General features: G+C 44.0%; 1 protein-coding gene across 1 annotated transcript in view; it reads left to right on the top strand.

Moving 5' to 3' along the window:
• GALNT17 (polypeptide N-acetylgalactosaminyltransferase 17) overlaps nt 1–26,713 on the top strand; it is a 427,725-nt gene that overhangs the window by 238,907 nt on the left and 162,105 nt on the right. The window lies entirely within an intron of this gene.

Raw genomic sequence — 26,713 nt, 5'->3', positions numbered from 1 at the left:
TAATGCTTTCACTTTCATAAAATGAAATAATTATACACCGTACACACTATTACTCACCATAATGCAGGATCAGATCATTAGGTGTTAGGTTCTCATAGTGCAGTTCAGTTCAGTTCAGTCACTCAGTTGTGTCCGACTCTTTGCGACCCCATGAATCGCAGCACGCCAGGCCTCCCTGTTCATCACCATCTCCCAGAGTTCACTCAGACTCAAGTCCATCGAGTCCGTGATGCCATCCAGCCATCTCATCCTCTGTCGTCCCCTTCTCCTCCTGCCCCCAATCCCTCCCAGCATCAGAGTCTTTTCCAATGAGTCAACTCTTCGCATGAGGTGGCCAAAGTACTGGAGTTTCAGCTTTAGCATCATTCCTTCCAAAGAAATCTCAGGGTTGATCTCCTTCAGAATGGACTGGTTGGATCTCCTTGCAGTCCAAGGGACTCTCAAGAGTCTTCTCCAACACCACAGTTCAAAAGCATCAATTCTTTGGGGCTCAGCCTTCTTCACAGTCCAACTCTCACATCCATACATGACCACTGGAAAAACCATAGCCTTGACTCGAAGGACCTTAGTCAGCAAAGTAATGTCTCTGCTTGTGAATACTATCTAGGTTGATCATAACTTTTCTTCCAAGGAGTAAGCGTCTTTTAGTCTCATGGCTGCAATCACCATCTGCAGTGATTTTGGAGTCCCCCAAAATAAAGTCTGACACTGTTTCCACTGTTTCCCCATCTATTTCCCAGGTTCTCATAAGGAAGCGCACAACCTAGGTCCTTCACACGCGTAGTTCACTGTAGATTCTCCCATGAGAATCTAATGCCTCCTCTGATCTGATGGGAGGAAATGCAAGTGATGGGGAGCTGCTGTAAACACAGTGAAGCTTTGCTTGCTCGCCTGCCTGCAGCTATCCTCCTGCTGTGCAGCCCGGTCCCTTACAGGCCACAGACCGGTACCGGTTCATGGCCCAAGGGTTGGGGACCCCTGGCTTAAAGCACAGAAATTTATTTTCTTATATCCTACAGGCAGTAATCTGCAGTGACCCTTACAGAGCTCAACGCAAGGTGTCTGCAGGTGGGTTCTCCTGGAGACTGGAAGGGAGAATCCACTTCCTTGCCTTGTCCAGCTTCTAAAGGCTGTTCTCATTCCTTGGCTCATGGCTACTGCGTCAATTTCTCCCCCTGCTTCCTTCGTCACATGGCCACCTTCTTCCCTTGACTTTCCTGACTTCCTCCCATAGGGGCCTTTGTGATGACAGTTGGGATCAATGTGAATAACCCACAACAATCTCCCTCTTCTTGAGATCCTGTACTTAATCACATCTGTGAAGCCATTTTTTCTATATAAGGTAATATAAGCAGGTTCCAGAGATGAGATATGGATATTTTTCAGGAGGAAGGGAGCAGGGGGTATTGTTCAACCCACCACAAATGCTTTGATTTTCAAACAAGGTGTTACCCGAGTTATGGTTCAATATTTTTTATGAGTTCTACGTGAGAATCAAAACTGATTTAATATCTTCATGGTTCTGTGTTCAAAGAGATGGAGGGGGCCATCTTATTCATTCTTTGCCCTTGTTTGGGGGATGTGTTTGTTGGTATAAAGGGGCAATTGTGGAACAGGAGTGAGGATTTTCTGCAAGGATCCATGAAGTTCTTTCTTAGTTTATAAAATTTTGATAAACCAGAGTAGGGTTTTGAAATGGACAGACACCTGTTCAAACCAGTCAATCCTAAAGGAAATCAACCCTGAATAATCTTTGGAAGGACTAATGAAGCTGAAGCTCTAATACTTTGGCCACCTGATGCGAAGAGATGACTCACTGGAAAAGACCCTGATGCTGGGAAAGATTGAATGCAAAAGAAGAGAGCGGCAGAGGATGAGATGATTAGATAGCACCACCAATTCAATGGATATGAATCTGAACAAACTCCAGGAGAGAGTGAAGGACAGGAAAGCCTGGCATGCTGCAGTCCATGGGATCACAAAGAATCAGACACGACTTAGTGACTGAACAACAAGCCTTGTTCCATATTCTCTTATTTGCTAGCACAGATTGAAAGCTGACAGACTGTATTAGGGTAGAGCTACCGATGAGCTGATTTTAGGTGACAGAGAAGGTAACCTCTGGGGCTAATAACTTGCTCAGCTGGGGATGTCTCATAGCTCAATTCCCATCCCAACCTAGATGTTCAGTGGCTTCGTATACTGTGGCAGGGCTGCACTCTCAGATTTCTGCAAATAATAATGTAGACTCATCACTAAGGTATTATCTGAAAACCAAAGCATAACCTTAAGGGATATTTGGTTGAGATATCCTTTCACATCCATCAGGATGGCTACCATAGTTTTTAAAGAGATAAATAACAAGGGTTGGCAAGAATGTGGAGAAGTTGGAATCCTTGAGTATTGCTGGTGGGGAGATAAAAAGGTGCAGCTGCTATGGAAAATGGTGTAATCATCCTTAAAAATTAAAAATAGAGTTATCATATGGTCCAGCAGTTCTGCTTATGGGTATATACCCCAAAAGAATTGAAAGGGGGTCTCAAAGGAATATTTGCACACTCGTGTTCATAGCAGTGTTATTCACAATCAACAAAAGGTGGAAGTAACCTAAAGGTCCATCAACAGATAAATGGATAAACAAAATTATAATGAAATATTATTCAACCTTAAGAAAAGGAAAGAGGACTTCCCTGGAGGTACAGTGGATAAGGATCTGCCTGCCACTGCAGGGGACGCAGGTTCGATCCTTGGTCTGGGACCATCTCACATGCTGAGGATCAACTAAAGCCCGTGCGCCACAACTACTGAACCTGCCCTCTAGAGCGGACTGCTGAAGCCCATATGCCCTGGAGCCCTTGCCTCTCAATGGGAGAGATCACCAGAATGAGAAGCTCACACAGTGCAGCTAGAGAGTAGCCCCCACTCACCACGACTAGAGAAAATGGAAGATGCAGTGCACCCAAAAATCAATCAATAAATTATTTAAAAAAAAAGAAAGAAGGGAATTTTGACTCATGCTACAACATGGATGACCCTTGGGCACTATATGGTAAGTGAAATAAACCAGTCATGGAAAGACAGATGCTATATGAGCTCACTCCTATGAAGTAGCTAGAATAGCCAAATTCAGAGAGATGGGGTAGAGTGGTGGTTTCCAGGGGCCGGGGAGAATGGGAAAATGGGTACTTTTTATTTAGTGGGTGTAGGGTTTCTCTTTTGCCAGATGAAATGAGTTCTGGAATCTGGTTGCACAGTCTGCAAATGTATTTAATGCTGCTGAACTGTACACATAAAAATGGTTAAGAACAGTACATTTTGTGTTATGCGATTTGTAATAGGATTAAAATGGGACATGCCTAAAGACCCCAAGGCCTTCAGATCTTGAAGGGACAGGGTTCAGGCGATGGATTCAAAGTCAGTTTCATATTTCTGGCCACGCACTGCTTCCTCCCTGACACACAGGGAGGCTGACCTCCAGCTGTGACATAAGGGAATGAAAGTGTGGCAGTGGCAAAGAAATGGATGCAGTGAGGTGCTTTGGGCTTCCCAGGTGGCTCGGTGGCGGAGGATCTGCCTGCCGACGCAGCAGATGCAGGAGACTCCGCTTTGATCCCTGGGTTGAGAAGATCACCTTGAGGAAGAAATGGCAACCCATTCCCATATTTTTGCCAGGAAAATTCCATGAACAGAGGAACCTGATGAGCTACAGTCCATGGGGTCACAAAAGAGTCGGACATGACTGAGCTACTGAGTCCACACACACACACACACACACACAAAGTGCTTTATAATACCCAGAACACACAACTATCCCTACATATGTGAGGCACTAGGCAAAAATTGATCTTGTATTTTATGTAACATTAAGATGATTAATATGCATTTTTAAAAGACTCAAAAAATGGAGTCATGGTCATGAGTCGTTAACATGACATGCATCTCTGATGTACACAATAGAATCGAATATTAATGATCTCTTTTTAATGTATCATAACTTATGAAATGCTTAATTTGTTAATAGTTGATGGAGCTATTTAACTGAAGGAAAGACTTTTTATGGCCCTTCTGATGTTATTAAGCAGATACAATACTCTTTCTTAAATGTCAGGATGTGATGGTTTCCCATTCTCTTTGTGATTTCAGTATTTTAATAGTAATGGTTTTAATCTGGTAAAGGATGGGGTGAAGAGAACTTTTTCGCCATCCAAATGACATTAGATTGGATGAATCTTTAGCTACTGAGTCTTCCCAGTAGACAATACAAACACCGGAGGTGCTGCATTCAGGGAATGCATATTCTTTCTGTTTCACTCTTTTCTTTCTCTTTCTTCCTATATATCTTTTTTTCCTTTCTGTTTGGTAATCAGGGCCAAAAAACAAAACACACAAAAAAATACTGCTAGATATTCAACCTGTTTCTCCCAGTGGAAGATCCTTTCTTTATCATTCTTAATTCATTACTAGTCTGCCTGCTTTATGAAGCCAGGCCTGTAGCTTTTCTGTTGTAACCCAGAGAATAATAAGTACTTGGCACTTTGCAGGGATACTGAAACTGTTTAGTGAATGAACAAATGGATGAGGGATGGATCAGCATCTTTTCTGGCTTCCGTGTCTGGTTTCCAGGATTCACACATCTTTGTCCTAAACGGGAGGAGAGGGGGCTACTTCCACACACAGGGTCCCCATCTGCCCCACCAGCCACCTTTCCCTTGCTTAGCACGAGTGAGGCACCAATGAGGGTGTTTCTCCACTGCCAGGATGGTTGACCACCAGGCTTGGGATTAGATGGTAGGATACCACCCTCTCTCCTTGGAGAGGGGATTCAGCTCACTCCAGAGAATCTCTCCAGACACATTCCTCTCCCAGACTTCACTTACTCACTCCCATTTGTCAGCTAGCTGGTTTTCGATTATCTGCTTTGGACCTCTTTTTGCATGATTTCTTGGAATACAGCGTCTATCGCCTGAACATCCTCAGCCCCAATATGGACATGGTGGTTTTGTAGCTGTCATACCTGACTCTTTCGACCCCGTGGACTGTAGCCCGCCAGGCTCCTCTGTCCATGGGATTTTCTAGGCCAAAATACCAGAGTGGATTGCCTTTTCCTTCTCCAAAGGATCTCTCCAACCCAGGGATCGAACCCGGGTCTCCTACATTGCAGGACGGACTCCTGAACTGCAAGTGGATTCTGTACCAACTGAGCTACGAGGGAAATACAATATGGGCATAATAGGTCCCATTTTAACACAGTACATACAGCTGAGGGCACGAAGCAAGGAGAGAAGGAGGATGTGAGGACACAGAAAGGAGGGGTGGTGCTGATTGGGAAGGAAGAACCCTGAAGAGGGAGTAGGGGGTGGAGTCAAGGACACAAGAGTGGTTTGGTATTGAAGAGCCGGAAGAGAGAGCTTATGCTGGGTGACCCACATTTTCCTTACGAATTGAGAGGAAATCATTGCTAAGAGTAAAAGGTAGATCTTGAATTAGGTGCTACAGAAAAAAATGGCAAAAGTCTCTGAGGTGGATGAGCCTAGAGCCTGTTATACAGAGTGAATTAGTCAAAAAAGAGAAAAAACAAATATTGTATATTAATGCGTATATATGGAGCCAGAAAAAAATGGTACTGATGAAACTATTTGTAGTGCAGGAATTGAGACACAGACAGAGAGAACAGGCTTGTGGGCCTGGAGGGGGAAGGAAAGGGTGGGATGATCTGAGAGAGCGGCATTGAAACATACACACTACCACGTGTAAGTGTTTAGCCCAGGGAGCTCACTCAGTGCTCTGTGATGGTCTGGAGGGGTGGGATGGGGAAGGTGGGTGGGAGGGAGGCTCAAGAGAGAGGGGATATCTGTATATTAATGGCTGGTTCACATAGTTGTATGGCAGAAACCAGCCCAACATTGTAAAGCAATTATCCTCCTATTAAAAACACATTAAAAAATAAAGATCTGGAATAATTGCCAAGAGGAATGGGAATGGGTGAGCTGACCAGGAACCCCAAAACTAACTGATGACTGCTTTGAGGGCCAAGAAATGTAAAATCAATAGATTTTCCATGACGGTTTCTTGACAAAAAACTGCTATGAACTCCATTGTGCTTTAATGCCAAGTTAAACTGTATTATTCATACATTATGTCCATAGATGTGAAAAATAGTAGCAACGATAAGGAAGAGGGATATAATATCTTTAGCCTGAAGGCACCATGAATTCCTGGGCACCTGCCTTAGCTCAGCAGCCTTCAGAAATCTGTAGCTCACGACTTGGGAACCGCTGATCTTCACAGTTCTTTCCAACTGTATAATCTCATGACTTTGACCATGGGAGGGAAGGGTGTGTGGAGCTGTCAGAGGTGGGATGTTTTACAGCACGTTGCTTTCAGGGCACTGGCTGAAGCTGAGTCATCAGGCGTCTTCTGGGATGTGCCAGTGGTGCCCGCCTGCTCTGTGTTAGGTGACCCTGTAATTAGTGACATTACTCATTAATAACTAATTCAAGCTGATGATTAACAATTAGCAATCCTTAATCTAACATATAATTTGATCATAAATTACAAGGTACAGGGACCATTAAAGCCTGTTAGACTCTGAGAGTTGAAAGGGCTGTCCTGGAAATGTATAGCTGTTGGAATCTCAAATTCTGTGTGCAAGTGTATACAAAAGGAGAAGGTAATTTTTTTCCTGTAGAGGAAGAATGACTAGCTTACAGAGAGGAAATCTTTAAGTGAAGAATCGGGTTTTCTTAGACTTGGAAACAACGCTGTCATTCCTGATAGCTCAGTTGGTAAAGAATCCACTTGCAGTGCAGGAGACCCCGGTTCGATTCCTGGGTCAGGAAGATCCGCTGGTGAAGGGATAGCTACCCACTGCAGTATCCTTGGGCTTCCCTTGTGGCTCAGCTGGTAAAGAATCTGCCTGCCATGCGGAAGACCTGGGTTCGATCCCTGGGTTGGGAAGATCCCCTGGAGAAGGGAAGGGCTACGCGGTATCCTGGCCTGGAGAATTCCATGGACTGTATAGTCCATGGGGTCACAAAGAGTCGGACACGACTGAGTGACTTTCACTTTCACTTTCCTGTGCATCAGCAAATATATTTTAGGAACCAACTATGTGTTCAGCCTTGTGGTGGAACCTTCCAGGGGTGGAGGTTCATAATGATAGATTGCATGATCCTCTTAGGGGAGTTCCTGGACTAGTTGGAGACATAGGGCTCAAGTGTGCATAATCACACATTAGTACAGGTAAATGCGATTTGTCGAAGGGGGGAAGCTTTGTGAGTGCAGTGGTTTTGGGTGTCTGTGCGTGTGCTCATTTGCTCCGTCATGTCTGACTCTTTGTGACCCCATGGACTGTAGCCTGCCAGGCTCCTCTGACCATGGAATTCTCCAGGCAAGAATACTGGAGTGGATTGTCATTTCCTTCTTCAGAGAATCTTCTCGACCCAGGTATCCAACCCACATCTCTTGTGCCTCCTGCATTGGCAGGTGGATTCTTTATCACTGAGCAACCTGGAGTGGTTAGGAAAGCTTATAAAAACCATCAGTAATGCTGGAATTTTCTATGTGCCTGCATTTTTCTTTTGTTTTACACAATACAAATCCATGTACACCTCCTACTAGCCCTACAAGATAAGTATCCTTACCATTCTCATTTCACAGGTATGCTACTGAGGGGCAGGGGCAGCGCTTTCTTTATTCAAGGTTGCATGTCCAGTAAGAGATGAATCTGGAATTTGGATATAGTGGGTTCGGAGTCTATGCCCTTCCACACTGTGCTCTTTTTTCTGGAAAGAGGGTGACTTGTTGAGTCTTGCAAGCTGCAGGGGATTTTCCCTGGCAAAGAATATGGGAGATGACACAGTTCGAGGTCAGCTTAGAAAATGAGTGTGTTTGAAGTCTCCATGACTACCCTCGGGTTTGACAATCCATTAGAAGGATTCATACCACTCAGAAAAGCAATCATGCTCATGGTTATGGATTATTTCAGTGAAAGAATACATATTAGAATCAGCCAAGCAAAAAGAGGCATATGGCTGAGTCCAGGAGAAACCAAGCATGAGCTTCTGGCTGTCCCCTCCCTGTGGAGTTGCATGGACAGTGCTTTAGTCTCCCAGAGGTGACATGTAACAACACATAAGGTATTGCCAACTGGGGAAGCTCACTGGAGCCTCGGTATTCCTGGTTTTTACTGGGAGTCAGTCCTGTAGGCATGGAGCACCCATGTGATTGAATTTGGCCACTCAGTCTCCACTCCTCCTCACCTCCCTCTGCAGAAGTTGAGCTAATTACAGCATGACCCAGGGCCTCAGAGATACCCTTATTGGGCAGGCTATTCCAAGGGTTTAGTGGTTATCTTCCAGGAGCCTGGCAAGGGTCAGTTCTTTCTTTGGGATGTGCAGAGTTTGGGCAACTCAAGTCCACTGAGTTCCTCTACTGACAGCACAGCAAAGATGTTGTGGGTGTTTAGGGTTGGGTATGGAGACAAAGGTAGAGAATGTGCATTTAAAAATGAAGGGAAAAATAAAGTCGAGGGAAGATGGACGACTGAATAACTTGAAACAGGAGATCCACGTTGTGGAGAGACAGAAAGAGGAGTCCGGACTCCATCCACTGATCCGATGAGCCAAAATGAATTTGAATAAAAAGCTAATTGGGAGAGATAAAAAGTATATTAGTGGTTGCCTAGGGGTGGGAGATGCGTGGTGAGAGAAATGACTGTTAATGAGAACAAACAGGGTTTGGGGGGCATGATAAAAATGTTCCAAAAGTGATTTTGATGCTGATTGCACAACTCTGTGAACATACTAGAATCTGTTGAATTGTAGGCTTTACATAAATGGATTGTACGGAACGTGAATTCTACCTTAGGACCTGGTGGCCATCGACAGATAGCAGATGACTAGTCTTGCAACAAGATGAAGATAGTCAGATATTTATTCTCGGCTCAGAGTCTTGTGTGGTGTCCCCTTTGGGGAGCAGGGGAAGTGGCAGGACAGGACAACACAGAGAACACAAGGAGATAATTCCAGAGCAGCAGAAGTTGCCATGGTTGACTCAGAAGCAGGGATTCAGAAGCCATGGCACATCCTGGGCAGAAGTTGAATATCTCGCGCAGACAGACCCACCGTTACCATTGACCTGCCTGGATGGTGTATATGATACTGACAAAGTGCAGTGCACTGTGGGTAAAGGACTGGGTCTGAAGACCACAGAGGTCAGGACTTCGATTTGAGTCTAGGAAAGGAGAGTCAGAAAAGGAGTCTAGCACAGGGGCCAAGGGAAGCCTGTCACAATTCAGGAAGAGAAGAATCACGGTAGAAAAGCTAACCATCCTCCACCTTCTTTTCCTTCCCCCGACATCTTCCCAATAATAGGAATGGCTTGCTCGATTTTGCCACCAACAGGGTCTGTGTCATTAGGCAGGTCAGTCACCATCTGCATAAATGAGCTTTTAATTTTCTTATCCATAAAACCTACCCAGCATTTGAAGGTATATTGTTCCTATAGTGGAAAATTTTCATAACAAAGCTCTTGGTCCCTCAGATGAAAAGCTCTAATTGTAAGCTCTCTCTGAGTTTATGGTGTGAGGTGTTGTAGATAATTAAATGTTTCGGTTAATAGAGTTCTACAGCAGAAGCAAGACATGGGGAAATTTACAGCTAAAAATCCTCTACAGGATTCTACTTGCTTTCTTCAGGGGACAGTCCTAAAGGAACCCTGTTGATAGAAAGTGTTGATTCAGTCAACACTGTGAGGTTTCATGCCCCTCTAGTTTCTGAGGTACAGTAAAGTGAATCAGTTATACATACACATATATCCACTCTTTGTTGATTCTTTTCAGAGGATTCAGTAGAGTTCCCTGTGCTATACAGTAAGTCCTTATTAGTTATCTTTTTTATATACAGTAGTGTGTATATAGTTGTGGGTGTTTAGGGTCTGGTATGGAGACAAAGGTAGAGTAGTCCCAGCAGCCCCCATCTTGTCCCCCCTTTGGCCCCTTTGGTAACCATAAGTTTATTTTCTACATCTGTGACTCTATTTCTGTTTTGTAAATAAGTTCATTTCTACCATTTTGTTAGATTCCACATGTAAGCAATATTATATACCTGTCTTTGACCTAATTCACTTAATATGATAATCTCTAGACCCATCCATATTGCTGTAAATGACATTATTTTATTCTTTTGGTTAGTTGTACATTGTATATATGTATCACATTTTCTTTCTCCATTCATCTGTCAATGGACATTTAGATTGCTTCTGTGTACTAGCTATTGTAAATAGTGCTGCAGTGAACATCGGGGTGTACACCTTTTCAAATTATGTTTTCCTCTGGATATATGCCCAGGAGTGGGATTGCTGGATCATGTGGTAGCTCTGTTTTTAGTCTTATAAGGAACCTCCATACTCTTCTCCATAAAGGCTGCACCAATTTACATTCCCACCAACAGTGTAAGAGGGTTCCCTTTTAAGGAGAGGCATTTTTAATGCCGTGGGGATTTGCACAGAAAAGTAAAGGAACCACATTTGCCAAGTCAGTCTCTTGAGGGAGGCTGTTCATTATAGAATGAACTACGCTTTTACAATGGTGAGCACACTGCTTTTGGGAAATTAATGGTATTTCTTGACATCATCTCTGTACCTTCAGTGCCATCTGAGTAGATCAATTTTCCTTTCTGCGTGACACACTGATATCGCTGCTAGACGCTTTTCCTTTGGAAGCAAAATTCCTAGGCAGTGCCCTGGAGCAAGAGTGGAGCTTGCAGGGTGACTATTCTAGGCACTGACAAGCATCATCTTGCCTCCATCAACCAAAGTGTGTTGTGACAGCTCACAGCAGCCACATAGGTGAATCTGAATAGTTGGGAAGGTTTTCCTCTTCACCCGCAGAGAGGTTCAGTCTGGTGGGCTACCGAGAGCAGGTGAGTTACACTTTGAAAAGTGAAAGTGTTCACCACTCTGTCATGTCCAACTCTTTGCGACCCCACGTACCGTTGTAGCCTGCCAGGCTCCTTCGTCCATGGAATTTTCCAGGCAAGAATACTGGGGTGGGTTGCCATTTCCTTCTCCAGGGGATCTTTCTGACCCAGTGATTAAACCCAGGTCTCCCACGTTGCAGGCAGACTCTTTACCATCTGAGCCACCAGGGAAGCCAGATTTTTTTAAAATGGGAGACACTTTATCTCTGAATTAAATGTCTTGTTCCCGAGTTATTCCTGGACATGAATAGGGGAGCAGCAGTACTATTAATTTTAGCAAATTGATCTGGTGGGGAAGCAACAGTAGGACTCAGGTTCCTCTTTGGTTGGAGCTGGATGGGTGTGATTTCAGGTATGTCGGGAGAAGTAGGCTCCAGCTTTTAATTCTAATATCTTTAATCCCTCCTTTTTGATGATTCCAGACTGTATTGTCTTCTGGGTTCTTTTTCTTTCGTTGTATTTATTTATTTATTGGTTTTGGCTGCTCTGGGTCTTCGTTGCAGTGCTTGGGCATCTCGTTCCGTTGGCTTCCTTTGTTCCAGAGCAGAGCTGCAGAGCGTGTGGCCTTCAGTAGTTGCGGTGCAGGGGCTTAGCTGCCCTGCAGCATGTGGGATCTTCCCAGACCAGGAACTGAACCTGTGTCCCCTGCATTGGCAGGCAGATTCTTAACCACTGGACCACCAAGGAAGTCCTTCTGGGCTATTTTACATTCCTTCTTTCCCCTGCCCTTTCTTCTCGTTCCCTTTTTCCACTCCACCCTCAAAGCCCAAAAAGTAACTGGACGAGACTCCCAGATTGAGTTCAGAGCACTTGGGGAGGGCTTCTGTCTTTCAAGACTGGTTAGTCCCTATCAGGCCTCACCAGTTGGCACAGCCTTTATGTTCAAAGCTCCACTTGGAGCCTAGCCCTCATCCATTTTCACCCCTCTTTTATGGAAATTCAGGAACACAGGACTCATTTCTCTTAGATGGGAGAGAAAGCAAATAGCATTTTCTTTCCAAGCTCAGGAAGTTCATCATAAGCACTGATGGCAGAGCCTGTAGTGACTTTTTCCCCCAAATAATGAACTGTCAGCAGCCCTGCGTACACAAATGACCATTTGCTATTACCTTCCTGGACACGGAGACATTCTTCATCCTGGGGACCCAGCACCGTTTTGAAAGCTGCAGGAGTTTTTACCCAGACATTTTCAAAGTAGGGAGATTCAGCTGACACTTTTGCAATCTCTCTCTGGAGTTTTAGGTCACAGTCTTCACTCTTTGTGCTGCCAACGTGGCTCTAAAAATAGCTTCTGCAACCAAGCACAGGAGAAGTCAGGGACAATGAATTTCATTTTCTCCGAGAACTCCAGGCTCCTGTGCCTTCAACCACCCTGGTGGCATATCCTCATAGCAGCAGAGAGGCTGTGCCCAGCTTGCCTTGCTGTTTTGACCAATGTAACTACCAGTTCTGCACGATGAAGCCCCTTCAAAGTATTTTGAGAACAGGTGGTGTAGGAGGCCCAGGAAAGCTCACCCACCCAGGAGGCCCTTTATAGACTTGGTAGGATGCTCAAGTCGGCATTTTGGAGTCTGACTTCTGTGCATGAAGTTCAATGGACCCAGGTTCCTAAGAAGTCTAGCTTAAAGAAAAAAGGAGAGAGATGTTTCTTGAGTGTCTTTTATTAACACTGAATTTCTGACTGCAGCATACGTGGTAGCTGCGGGCAGTTTCCTAAACAGAGCTCGCTGGGCAGTGAGCCAGTCCCATGCTCCAGCCATATCTGAGGTTTCAGGTGGAGGGAAGGGTTCTGAGAATGACTCCCAGCAGGTGACAGCTTTTCACTTTAGAGGTCAACCCCATCTCCGATCCTAATTCAGTTTATCCTAATTCAGTCATTTGGTGTCTATTTATTTATTCATCGATCCATTCATCATTCATGTAATCATTTATTTTGCCGTTGCTCGGTAAAGGTTTCTAGGAAGTTGCTTTCATCAGTACTGAAAAACAAGCTGACAGTAACTCTTAATCCAGACATTACAATTCCTTGTCTACATCCAACCCCATCCCACCCGCTACAGGACATCCCAACAGTGATGTATGTGATGATGAAGTAAAGGTAAGTGAAAAGGCAATGAGGCCAAAGAAAGGTGATGAGCATGAACTTTTTCTCGCCATCTCTGGTATCCTCTCCTCAATTAAATGCTCTAAAGTGGAGGTAAAAGATAAATGATCACTTCTGCCATTAGGTTGTTACAAAATTGCTACAGTTTTAAATCTGTCTTGGACAGGGAAGAGCAGACTACTGAATCATTCATTCACTCTCCAGCAAATACTGATTAAGCCCTTACTACACGCCAGGCTCAGCCAATTCAGAAAGGGGCTAGGGACTGCTGCTGGGTTTGGGTTACTAGCAATAGTTCATTTCTTTGGAAATGCTCAGCCTCTTTAGGAAACAATGTTCATCTCAGATGGTTTGTGAGTGTGTGAGGACACATAGACTTATTTCCCCTAAATCAGTGATCTCCCACTCTTTTGGCACCAGGGACCGATTTCGTGGAAGACCATTTTTCCATGGACATCCGGGCAGGGAAAGGATGGTTCAGGTGGTAATGTGACCCTTGGGAAGCAATGGGACACTGTCTCCTGCTGTGCTGCTCAGTTCTGAAACAGGCTGAGAATGACTGGTCCATGGCCTAGGGGTTGGGGACCCCTGCCCTAAATGACTGAGCAGAAGCCTCAGGGTCTTTGTGTGTCTCTCTTTCCCTTTAATAGGGTCCTTAGCCCTCCTGACTATTGTCACTGGCAGAGGTATGCAGCTGGCCTAACTTGTGATGAGGGCTTGTCTCCCTTAGGTCCTCGTGGCCCATACTGGCTGCAGACACCTGAGCTTAGGTCACATTTCCCCCCACCTCTCCCAGTCTCCGCTGCTGGCTCATCTCCTGGGAGGGGGACCCCCTGCTGCTCCTCTGGCTTTCTCTCAGCCCCACTTCCCTCCATGGGAGCTGAGCCTCCTGTCACATGGCCACACCGCACCATGATGGTCACGTGGATGAGATGGGTCCCCGATGGATATGAGGCCACTTGTGGGGCAGTCTCCTGTCGAGGTCCCTATGGAAAATGGGAGCAAAGCACCTCCCTCTCCTGACCTCTGTGCCAACCTCACTATCAGACACATTTATCCCTCTCTCTCTGGACCAAAACCGGACACCTGTCCCCTCTCACTACCTTTCTGTCCCTTGTCTCCTCCTTATGAGATCTTAGGTAGGAAAACTGTGGGCTTTTATTCTGAGCTCTTCTGAATTCTTCCCAGCACCAGTCCTAGTACTTGGCTTTAGTGGAGCAAGACTTCTCTCAGATCATAAGAGCTGTGGTCTGCTTCCTTGGAGCTTAGAGCAGAACATCACCTCCTGAAGGCTTTGCCTCTCGCAGAGCAAAGAGAAGGGCATTTCTGAAGGAGGGCTGCGCCCTAAGCCCTGCTTCTCCCGGGTTTTGGAGGATAAGTGGGGACAGCAGTAAGGACCCATGTCTTTGGCCAGCCCTGCCTCAGGCCCCCAGCTTGTTCTCTCTCTGGCTCCTCTGAGATCCCTGCCATACCTTCTGGTCTGTACACCCAGCCCTGCTCTAGGTCCTGGGCCAGGACATCTGACATGGGGGTCAGGGTGCAACTCCAGTGACTGTGCTGTGAACTGAGAAGCCAGATTCCCATCCTGACGTGTGAGCTGCTGAGCATCCTAACCAAATCTCCTTCCTTCCGCTTGCCACCGCTACTCCCATTCTACTCCCTTCTACGAGCCTCTGGGGTGGTGTCCCCACCTGACACGCTCCAGTCCACCAGGGTGCCCTGTTCACAGACTCCTCTGACTTCCTGAGAGCTGGGGTCTTTCTGCCTCTGGCCAGTCGGTCACTTGGGATACCAGCTGTGCAGGGAGCCCTGGGCTTCTGGAAGTGTCTGCAGTGCCTGCCTGCCTGCCTGCCCTGGAGTCACACCTCTGAATACTGCTTTCTATTGGCCTGGGGTGCCCCCTGCCCCAGCCCTAAGATGGGCCTTGGGATTCCTAGTGTCCCAACAGATCGCTGAGCTCCGGTTGTAAATTGCTGGGACCCTCAAATGCAGTGGTTTTGCCTGAAGGGCTGAACTTTTTCAGACCACCTCTGTGTCTCTGTGACTGATATATAACATTCCTCGACTCCAAACCTTGCCTTGACTTTTCCAACCCCTGTCTAGGTGTATCTCCTTGTATATACATGCTTCTAAGTTGTGAAAGAGGGTGGTCTCATTGACTGAATTTTTATGTGACCAAGACATCCACATTCTCCTCTTCCAAAATCCCATAGTAGTTTCTTAAAAATAACTATGCATAGAAGAGGGGGGGGGGGGAAAGCTTTAAATCTTGTTGTCTCTGAAAAACTGGAATATTGGCCTGAAGAAACTCAAAACTGCAGAGGCTTCAAATCCTAAAGAATATGAGGAAGGAGGAGCTGAGGCTGACAGCCATGAAATTAGAGCTCTGTAATTTGTCTATAGGCTTTCAGGAGTGGAAAAAAATAAGAATAATTTTCTGCCCTGCTTCTAATCCAGACGTTGTCTTCCAGCCCAACAGAGATGAACAAGGGCAGTGACGAGGAGACAAGAGAATTTTAAAACCACATTGTAAAAATACCTTTTTTATTAAGTATTCATGGTAAAATGTATTATGTATGCATTGTAAGTTTAATATTCATTGAGAAAATTTAAAAATAAAAAGGAAGATTAGATAATCACTCATAATCACACCACCCAGTGATAACCACTATTAATATTTCATTAGTTTCTTACATGTTTTAAATTATTTTGTAGTTTTATAAAGATTATAGATGGATGTGTTTAAAAAGTCAAACATATCTTCTACAAGGCTTTGCTCATTCTTTGGCGGCATCACTCTCCACTCTTGTAAATGATCCTTTTGTTTACTTCTCTGTCACCATCCTTATAGTTCTACTTCTTGTTTTTTGAGGTGTAAGTGTGATTTCTTGACTTCCTGCTGTGAAAGATGATGTAATAACTCTTTGTCATTCTCCCATACCCATTTGCATTTACACATCCTTCTCATTCTTTCCCCATCCTCCATTATAATTGTATTGTAATTTTGTTCAGATCGTTTAAGACATGATTTTCTTTTTTTAATTTTTTTGGACATGCCCTGTGGCACGCGGGATCTTAGTTCCCCAGCCAGGGATGGGACCCACATCGCCTGCAGTGGAAGTGTGGCGTCTTAAGCACTGGACCCCCAGAGAGGTTCCTAGATCATTTTTAATATTTACATTATTATAATTACTTGCAGCTTATATTCAAGTGGTATATTTTGGTTATCTCACGTTTCCTGCACAGCTGTTTGTGTTCTGTGTACTTAATGATTGCCTTTTTTTTGTTGTTTGCTTGCTTACTTTGTTCTGTATATACTTTTCACTAACTCCATCCCAAACCCTCTGCCTCTTGTCTGAATTCTCTCTCAATCCTCTCAGTCACATTAGATATTCCATCCAGTTCATCTTTTTGAAAGAAAACTTTCCAGAGTGCTCTGACCCCTTCCATCGGAACTGGCTGCCTACTGGAAGACAGGTGCTTAGGCCCCCTTCACTTCTCACCTATACTGTATCCCCAAGCTCCAGTACTTTGGCCACCTCATGCGAAGAGCTGACTCATTGGAAAAGACTCTGATGCTGGGAGAGACTGGGGGCAGGAGGAGAAGGGGACGACCCAGGATGAGATGGCTGGATGGCTTCACGGACTCGATGGACGTGGGTCTGAGTGAACTCTGGGAGATGGTGATGGACAGGGAGCCCTGGCATGCTGCGATTCATGGGGTTGCAAAGAGTCGGACACGACTGAGCAACTGAACTGAACTGAATGTTCTGATCTCATGTCTTTTCTTTCCTTTTTTTTTTTTTCTTGCCTTATTCCTTCATTTTAAGTGTTGCATGTCTTCAAGCAAATCTTTTAGTCTTTGTGTATCTAAAAATGCCTAGATTCCCACTTTCCACTTGGAAAGATTTTCCCTCATGTTCTATTGTCTCCAAACTTCCAGAGTGGCTATTTGGAAGTGCAGGCTCATTCTGACTGCTGGTTCTTTAAAGGTGGTTTATCTTTATCTCTTTAGAAATCCTTTTATCCCAGGTATTCTGAAATTTCAAGACGATGTGCTTTGAGAGAGATTTACTTTTTATCCATGATACTGAACCCTCAGTAGAACCTTCCAATGGAAACTCATGTTCATTGTTGATATTCTTGTTGTGGGTGTGTGTGTTCTCCATTTTTTGCAACTCTTTTTATTAATATTTGGATGTTGAATCTCTTGGACTGGTCCTCTGATTTTCTTATCTTTTACTTTCTTATGTTTCATTTTTTTGTGTTTTGACTATACTTTCTCGGAAATTTCCTTAACTTTCTTTTCCTGTTTTTGCATTTTAATTTTCAAGTGTTCGTATTGATTCTCTAACTGATCTTTTGTTATAGCACCCGGTTCTTTTTTTTTATGGCTACAATATATTTTCTGAGGATATTAATACTACATTTAAAAAATAAAAGCATGCATATCTCTCAAGCATAATATTAAATCAAAGAATCCAGATCCCAAAGAGAATACATAGTTTCATTCTTTTATATAAATTTCAAAATCAAGCACAGCTAATCTACAGTGTTGTTACTCAGGATGTGAGCAGACAACAAGAAGGTCATGACTGAGAGAGCACACAGAGGGATTCTGGGACACTGGTCATCTTCTATTTCTTGACTTGATGATGCTTAAATGGATGTATTCTATTCGTGAAAACTGATAGAAGCCAAACACTTGAGATTTGCACACTTCTCTGTAGGTCTGTTCTACTTCAATAAAAACTTTCATTAGAAATAATTCTGAAGTCTTTATAATTCTAATAATTTTTGCTCCTTTTCTTGTTTTTATTTTTCAAGGTAGAGCATTACATTGTGAACAAATAAGCATAAAGTTTCTTGTTTCTCTCTTTTCACTGTATTTAACTTTTTTATTGCCTCCACTGAAATCTACTGAATAATACTAAATATGAATAGTGACAGCAGATCTTTATTTCATTCCTGTGAGTGTTTCACCATTATGCCTAAGATTGGATATTTGTCTTGAAGAGATAGCCAGTTAGGGAAATTTTCTTTCTAATTTACCCAGAGTTTTTCTTGGGAATACATATTAAATGCTTTCACATGGTTTTTTTTTTTTTGCATTTATATGTTTTTTCTCTTGGCTTTTTAATATTTTGAATTACATTAATGAATTATCTAAGATAGGGCCATTTAGTATCCCCGAAATAAATTCTACTTGGTCCTAGTGTGTTAGTTGTTAGATTTTGGTTAAAAAGTTCAACACTCAATTAGTGAAAGTTATATGTAGTCTTCTCTTTTGTGTGTTCTTTTTTTTTTTTTAAATGACAGCATTGTTGAGATTTAATTCATGTCATCCATTATATCTATTTAAAGTGTACAACTAAATGGTTTTTAGTATATTCACCAAGTTGGGCTTCCCTGCTAGCTCAGTTAATAAAGAATCCACCTGTATTGCACGAGATTCCAATTCGATTCCTGGGTTGGGAAGATCCCCTGGAGAAGGGATAGGGATGGGCTACCCACTCCAGTATTCTTGGGCTTCCCTGGTGGCTCAGCTGGTAAAGAATGTGGCTGCAGTGTGGGAGACCTGGGTTTGATCCCTGGGTTGGGAAGATCCCCGGGAGAAGGGAAAGGCTACCTACTCCGGTATTCTGGCCTGGAGAATTCCAGGGACTATATAGTCTGTGGTGTCGCCAAGTTGGACGCAACTGGGTGACTTTCACTTTTCACCAAGTTGTGCAGTCATCACCATGATTTTAGTACATACTCATCACCTTAAATCTATTACTCGTATCCCTCGACCCCCACGGTCCTCAATCCACTAATCTGTCTCTATGGATTTGCCTGCTCTGGACATTTCATATAAATAGAAAAAGTGGTATTTTGGTGACTGGATTCTTTCACTTAGCATAATGTTTCCAAGGTGTGTGTAAAATGGATTTACTGCTTTTATCTTGAGCATTACACCTGCTTGGAGATAATTACAAACTTTTGCATTTTTCTTTTATGTTCTGGGCTGCTTCATATTCCATGGTATTTTTTATTCCTCAAAAAATTGACAGAATGTACTTGTAGTACAGTCTGGGTCTAGTGCCTTTTTGGATGGTAATTCTTGATGACTTTTCCAGGCTTTTCAATGAATAGTCTGTGCCAGCATGCTTCCTCTCAGAAAGCTTTCTGTAGTGACAATCTGCCATTCATTTGTCATTAAAACATTTAAAAGCTTTTTTACAATTGTAGTCAAAGCCCTTTTCTCAATCCTCATGGCATTTATATGGTTTTTATTTCCTTTTAAAATTAGATTTAATTGTAAAATCTATTTCATTGGCCTTTTTAAAGAATCAGCTCGTTATTTATCAGGTTTTTTTTTTCTTCCCTGTATATGGATTCCACAGTTTGTTTTGTCTCTTCATCTGTTACCCTTGCTTTCTTGCTTTTTATGCTTGTTATTTGAAAAAAAAATCAGTTCCTTTATTTTCCTTTTGTCTTGCTTAATAGCAGAAGCATTTACTGTAATGTGTTATGTGTTTTTCTCTTGAGCATAAAGCTTCCCACACCTCATAAGTTTTTATATTTGAGTTAGAATTGTCACTATTTTGTCAATATTATAAAATTTCAATTTTTATTGCCTCTTCAATCTAAAAATTATTTAGAAGTATTTTTTATAACCCAACATTTAAATGTTAGTTTTTCAAAATGTTAAGCTTCTATTCTTCACTTCTTGCTTTAACTGCATTGTGATGATTTTCCAAAGTTTAACTAATTATTTCATTATTATTAAGATTTTGGATCAACATTTAAAATGATTATTGGAAAACAAGTTGTATTTTCATTGGGTTGTCCATTGAGGGGAAAAGTACCATTTTTCACTCATTGGTTTTTGCTTCTGGTTTGACCCTGAGGAGTGGTGCAAGCTGGGCTGAGCTGGGGTGGACTTCTGTCTACTTTCAGTATCTTATGAGGGTGAGACTCTCCAGTGGGTAACAGGTCCATGTGCTCTGGAACAAAAGTAATTCACGTTGCATTTTTTTTTCCTGACAAGTTTTGTTTTGTAAAGTGTGAAAGTGAAAGTCACGCAGTTGTGTCCGATTCTTTGTGACCCCACGGACTATACAGTCCATGGAATTCTCCAGGCCAGAATACTGGAGTGGGTAGCCATTCCCGTCTCCAGGGGATGTTCCCAACCCAGAGATAAAACCCAGGTCTCCCACATTGCAGGGGATTCTTCACCAGCTGAGCCACCAGGGAAGCCCAGGGAAGTAGCCAGCGTGTTTGCCCTGCGGAAGGCTAGGTTCCAGTCTCACCGAGTGGGTTCAAGCCAGTCTGAGTTGCATAGTTTCAGAGATACATAGTCATGGATATTAGACAAACACTTAAAACGAGCTGAGTACAAAATGGAGACTGGAGACAGGATGTAAGAATGGGCCTTGCATTTTTCTTAAGCAGAAAGTGTTGAAACAGATTGTTGACCCACTGCACTCTCTTCTCATTAAGAAACCAAGTATTTAATGACTTATAAGTATTCAAAACAGGGAGGTGATAGTAGAAGGATTTCTTAAAAGTTGAGAAAAGCAGTCCTTCATCCAAAAGGCTTTAGAAGAGCACTTGTACAGTGATTGCTGAGGGCTGTGGTTTTCTTTCATGTGTATATTAATTCACTGTCCTTTTTCTCAATGGGCCATGGACGGACATACGTCATTTAAATTAGCATAAAAAGTCAGGAATGGGACCTCCATTAACGTATCCTCAGGAGGGAGTGAGCACTTCCCACAGGATTGCCTGATGCCATTGCCTCCCTGGAGCTGGGCAAGCCTGGCCAGCACCACCTGCTGACTTCTTCCAGGTTCTCTGCATTTTGCCATCAGATTCCAGAGAGTCATCCCCAGCAAGTTCTTCATCTTAGCACTTTCCTCTACGGATGCCCCAGTGAGGTTGGGTTCTTGATCATACAACTGCTATGAATCTGTTGCCTGATTCTCTGGGGCAAGAAATGACTCTTTGGTTTGGGGATCAATTGAAAACTGTCTTAATCAGCTAGATGTGCAAAAATGTCTTAATTTACCATCCCTATTTCCACCTATTTTATCAAGGGCATGAAAGTCCTGGGAAAGCAGAGCAGACCTTTGTGCTCAGTCATGGTGGGGATAAGAGTGTCTCCAGGTCACAGACCCACCCTTTGTGTCGATCTGAAGGATGCTCCCTGCTGCCCAACCTTCCAGAGGCATCTGTGCAACCATTCCTTGTTGGGGCACCGGGGGGCAAAGGTCTTCTGTACAGTCATGCTCATCCACACCCCAGCCATTCATCCCCTCCATTCAACAGGCACTAAACATTTTTATGACATTTGTTTAGTGTTAAGGAAGACATTATCCAAGACTATTGCAATAGAAGTCATCTCTCATAACAGGGGAGGGAGGTCAAACTCAGCTCCGAATACAAGGACAATGGGGATGTATAGCCAAGAAGCAGAGTTTCAGGGTCAGTGGACAGAAAATTACTAAGAGGAACATCAAGAGAAGAAGGATTCTTTTTTGTTGTTGTTTATTTTTATAGGAGTATGGTTGCTTTACAATGTGTTAGTTTCTATTGTACAGCAAACTGAATTAGCTATATGTATGCGTATACCTGTCTTTTTTGGATTTCCTTCCCATTTAGGTCGCCACAGAGTGCTGAGTGGAGTTCCCTGGGCTATACAGCAGATTCACATTAGCTATCTATTTTATACATAGTATTGATTGTGTGTGTGTGTGTGTGTGTGTGTGTGTGTATGTAAATCCCAATCTCCCAGTTCTTCCCTCCACCACTCCTTTCCAAGTGGGAGAGTTCTTGCTAAACTGAGCTAATAGGTTCTTGCTGAAGGCAGGCCAAGGATTTAGACATGAAAGGTATGAGAGGAAGATCTTGATTAAATAACTCCTCTTTACAATGACTTCTCACCATCCGTGTGTCAACTGAAAAAAAAAAAAAAGCGCAACATGAGAGTTGTGAAAGTGAAAATTGCTCTGTTGGGTCCGACTCTTTGTGACGCCGTGGACTGCAGCCCGCCAGGCTCCTCTGTCCATGGGATTCTCCAGGCAAGAACACGAGTGGGTTGCCGTTCCCTCCTCCAGGGGATCTTCCTTCACCCAGGGATCGAACCCGGTGGTCTCCTACATGGCAGGCAGATTCTTTAATGTCTGAGCCACCAGGGAAGTATTTGGGGCAAATGAGGACAACAGGGCATTCTAGACAGCTCTGAGAAACTGCTCCACAGAGGTAGAGGGAAGGTCGGTATATATATGATTTTAATGAGTGATAGGGTGTTGTGCAGTCAAGCATACATTTTGGCAGAGGTTTGCTGCTAGTCACAAGGAGCAGATGTCACCATTAATGATTTTAGTGCTTTCCTAGGTAGGAGGAGATGTGAGAATTGGTCTCCTGAAATCTTCTCTTGAAATTATCTAGCTATCTGAAGACCTGCTCTGCCAGTTTTTCCCAGAGCACTGAAATGAGTGACTCATTTCTGCTCTCCACCCTGAACTCCTATCAGGGCATGTTGAAGGTCAGCAGCTGCAGCAGCTCATGATTCAATCCTTGTAGACAAAGATGGCAAGTGCCGATTTGTAGTTGGCACTCGCTGAAACTGGACTCAGCAAGGATGGACATAGAAGGCCAAGGTCTAGGCATGGTGAAGAAGAGGACTCAGAGGAGCATGATTAAAGTTTGGTCAAGGAGAGAGTCTTCGTCAAGGGACGTCCGCCTGTGGCCCTTGCCCTCTGTGCCCAAGGTAGACCTGACCTCTAAGCAGGGGTGCACTGGGGGCTTTCTTTACAGATGCCCCTGGAACAGAAAGGAGCTCTTCCACTGACCCTCAGTTCCCGCTCCCCCAGCACAGCTTTCAGACCACAAAGATTTGCTGGGAAAACTATCTTTTCCTTCTTTCCCTTCCCCTTGTGCCAAGACAAGGGCAGAGGCTAAAACACCCCCTGGCCCTCCTTTCATGCTTCCCCTCTCTGACTCCTGTGTGGTCCATGGGTGGCATCAGGATCCTTAAAACCTTGGTGCTAGGGGACGGATGCAAAACAGAGAGGAGATGCCTTTCTTTTCTGATTGTTTCCCATCCTCCTGTTATTGTCTCCAGCCTCCTAAACACACTTCAGTTCCAGAGTTTCAACATAAGCTAAAGAAGAAAACTTTAAGGAATCTTAATTTAACCTACTCAGCTTGCACTTTTGAGAGTTTGCCAGATCTATTTCTTCTTCTTCTTTTTTTTTTTTTTTTTGGCCAGGCTGCATGGTTTGTGGGTTCTTAGCTTCCCAACCAGGGATTGAACCCAGGTCACCCCTGTGAAAGGACAAGGTCCTAACCACTGGACCACCAGGGAATTCCCCAGATCTACTTCTTCATACATGAAGCTTGATAGCCTTCTCTGTACCTAGACACATATTAATGGAATGAAGCTTTCCCACCCAGTTCTGTCTCTTTCTACTCTGTCTAAGCTACCAGCACCTGACATGGGTGGGAATGAAGCTCCGAAACAGCTTCCTTCTCTCATCAGGGTTACTTAGTAGAAACATTAGCTCTTGCTTTGCTTTCTACTCACCTGCTTTCTTTCTTCCTCAGCTCTAATCCCTCTTTCGTGTTTCGTCTCTACATAGTTCTTAGGTGGACAGCAGTAATGGCTCCAGGATCTACAAAGTCGGAAAGCTGTCCTTTTCCATCCCAGGGACAGTTGTCTAGTTGGAAAGGCGCTGGGGTTGGATTGAGCAACATGTCTTAGGGCCATTTGCATATCAGCTCTGCACATCAGGAAGGTCAGCTGTGTCTTCTAAATAGGCTTTTATTCATATAAGACCCACAGGAGATGGAGTACATGCTCATTGTCTGTATCATAAAAACATTGCTAAGAATAGCTGGGTTAGTTTGGGTCACTGGGGGACACAGCTATGACTGCAAAATAGTGACTGTAAGTAGAGAAACTCAAGGGCAGGAAGCCCTCTTTTTCATGGAAAGTACAGAGTCACCTTGTTTTACATAAGAGATGTGTGCTTGGAAAAATGACCTTTGAGATGATTTCTGTACTTGAACCCTATCTGTTTGACCCCTTCCTCATGGCAGGATTCAGCTTCATGAGCTACCAGCTTAGTGATGGAAAGAGGTTTGGGATTCTGGGGGCCTGCAGCTTGTGCAAAGACTTCCCTTCTAGAGAACAGGAAACATGGAAAGCCAAAGAAACATCAGTCTTTGGGTAGACCTGGAGTCTAAGTGAAACCGTGTGACTTGGACTGGAACTTGAACCTACAGTCGTTTACCTGAGATCACAGACTTAGTTTTAGGACTTACTGAAGCTCAGGTTCTTGATGTCTCATTGCAGAAAGAACTCAATGAGAGCCAAAGTGATAGGTAAGAAGTGCCTTTCTTTAGAGAGAGACTCAACAGACAAACTGTGGGCCATCTGAGAAAGTGAGAGAGGCCTTGAAATATGGTGTGGTTGGTTTTTATGGGCTGGGTAGTTTCCTGGGTTAATGCGTTGGCAAATTATTCATTTTGGGAAGAGGCAGAAATTCATGGGAATTGGGTCTGCCCACTTTTGGTGTCTGATGGTCGGCCTCAGAACTGTCATGACGCCTGGTGGGTGTGTCACTTAGCTGATGTATTGCCGTGGCTTCCCAGGTGGCTCAGTGGTAAAGAATCCACCTGCCAATGAGGAGATGTGGGTTTGATTCCTGGGTCAGGAACATCCCATGGAGGAGGAAATGGCAGCCCACTCCAGTATCCTAGCTTGGGAAATCCCATGGACAGAGGAGCCTGGCAGGCTGCAGTCCATGGGGTCACAAACAGTCGGACGTGACTGAGTGTAAGCATGCACATGTGCACGTGGTGAGGCTCAAGGTCTTCTGGAAATCACATATTCTGCCATCTTGACCTGGTTGATTCAAACCAGTTTTCGTCATATCCTATGGCTGCTGCTGCTAAGTCGCTTCAGCCGTGTCCGACTCGCTATGTCATTCTTTTTAAAGTCTGTGTCCTGCCCCCTTCTCTCCTGTTTCATAAATGCTGGGAAAATCAGACGTGGATGACAGCTTGATGGGGACCAAGGGGTTTCAGAGCCAAGGCGTCCAGGGTGGTGTCTACACAGACTGGCAAATGACATGGGGGTTCTCAATAGGGCTTCTGCCCCACCGGGACCTTGTACCTGGCTTTTATGAATTAGCATGTGGGAGTGAATGTGGGTATGTTCTGGGGGTCATTCTTGATATCATAGACGGACTCCTCCGGACTCTCATTGGCTTGTGCTGCTGACCTGGCCATTCACAGCATCTGTCCCTGCATGGTGAGTTTGGGGTCTCCACCTGGGGCTGCCCTTACTCTTTCATTCATTCACCTTGTGGTCGGTCAGTCATTCATTCTTCCTTCCCTTCAGTTAAAATGTATTGAGCTCTTACTATTTGCTGGCTTCAAGGCCATAATCCTAAATCAAAAATAGAAGCTCCTGCCTCTTAAGGAGCTCAGAGGTTGGTGGGGGAGAGACACATTTACCCCATCATCAGAGAAATGAACTCAAAATTGCAAACTGAGATAGTGCCTGGCCCGTAAAGATGTGATGTGAGAAGGTTATGGGGACGCATCCCCTGCCACAGGGGCATTGCAGCAGAGATACAACATGGATGTGAAACACTTAGATCAATAGGCAAAAGGATGGGAGGGGGGGAGGATGGTCTAGGTTCTGGGAGGGAATGGTCAGTGGAGGTTCGGAGCAGGGGAGGGAAAAATATCAGTTTCTGGGAACTGCTATGGGGTCAGTGTTGCTGAAGGGATAGAGGAGCCATGTGAAAGAAGGTTCTGGAGTCCCAGAGGCCTGGGTTCAAATGTTGGCTCTACTGTGTCACTTTGGACAAGTTATTTAAACTTTATAAAAAGCCTCGGATTTTGTCATTTGTAAATCAACACTAGTACCACCATGGTGATTGTACTGCATCCAGTTCAGTTCAGTTGCTCAGTCGTGTCTGACCCTTTGCAGCCCCATGAACTGCAGCACACCAGGCCTCCCTGTCCATCACCAACACCCGGAGTTCACCCAAACCCATTCCATTGAGTCAGTGACGCCATCCAACCATCTCATCCTCCGTCGTCCCCTTCTCCTCCTGCCCTCAGTCTTTCCCAGCATCAGAGTCTTTTCAAATGAGTCAACTCTTTGCATCAGGTGGCCAAAGTACTGGAGTTTCAGCTTCAACATAAGTCCTTCCAGTTTGTAAGAAAGTAGATCTTACATGTTCTGAGCACAAAATAGAAATTATAGTTATTAATATAAATTAAAATTTTATATGATGTGCTAGCTCTTAGTTTCAACTTGGGGGATCTTAGTTCCTTGACCAGGGATTGAACCCAAGCCCGCTGGGTTGGGAATATGAAGTCTTAACCACTGGACCACCGTGGAAGTCTCTTAAATTTTTTTCTAAAAGATAGTTAACGTGAAGTGATTGGGGGTGTTAACTCACCCTGACGTACTAATTAATTCTCAGTTTATACATGTATCGAATCATTACTTTGTACACCTTAAACATACACAGTGCTATACATCAATTTTATCTTAATTAAGCCTTGAAAGAGGGCTTGAGAAGGACTTAGAGAGGACATGTCAGCCCACTCCAGTATTCTT

The sequence above is a fragment of the Ovis aries genome, chromosome 24 (genome assembly GCF_016772045.2).
Source record: "Ovis aries strain OAR_USU_Benz2616 breed Rambouillet chromosome 24, ARS-UI_Ramb_v3.0, whole genome shotgun sequence".
Taxonomy (NCBI): domain Eukaryota; kingdom Metazoa; phylum Chordata; class Mammalia; order Artiodactyla; family Bovidae; genus Ovis; species Ovis aries.
This window is presented reverse-complemented; position numbering and strand designations above follow the sequence as displayed.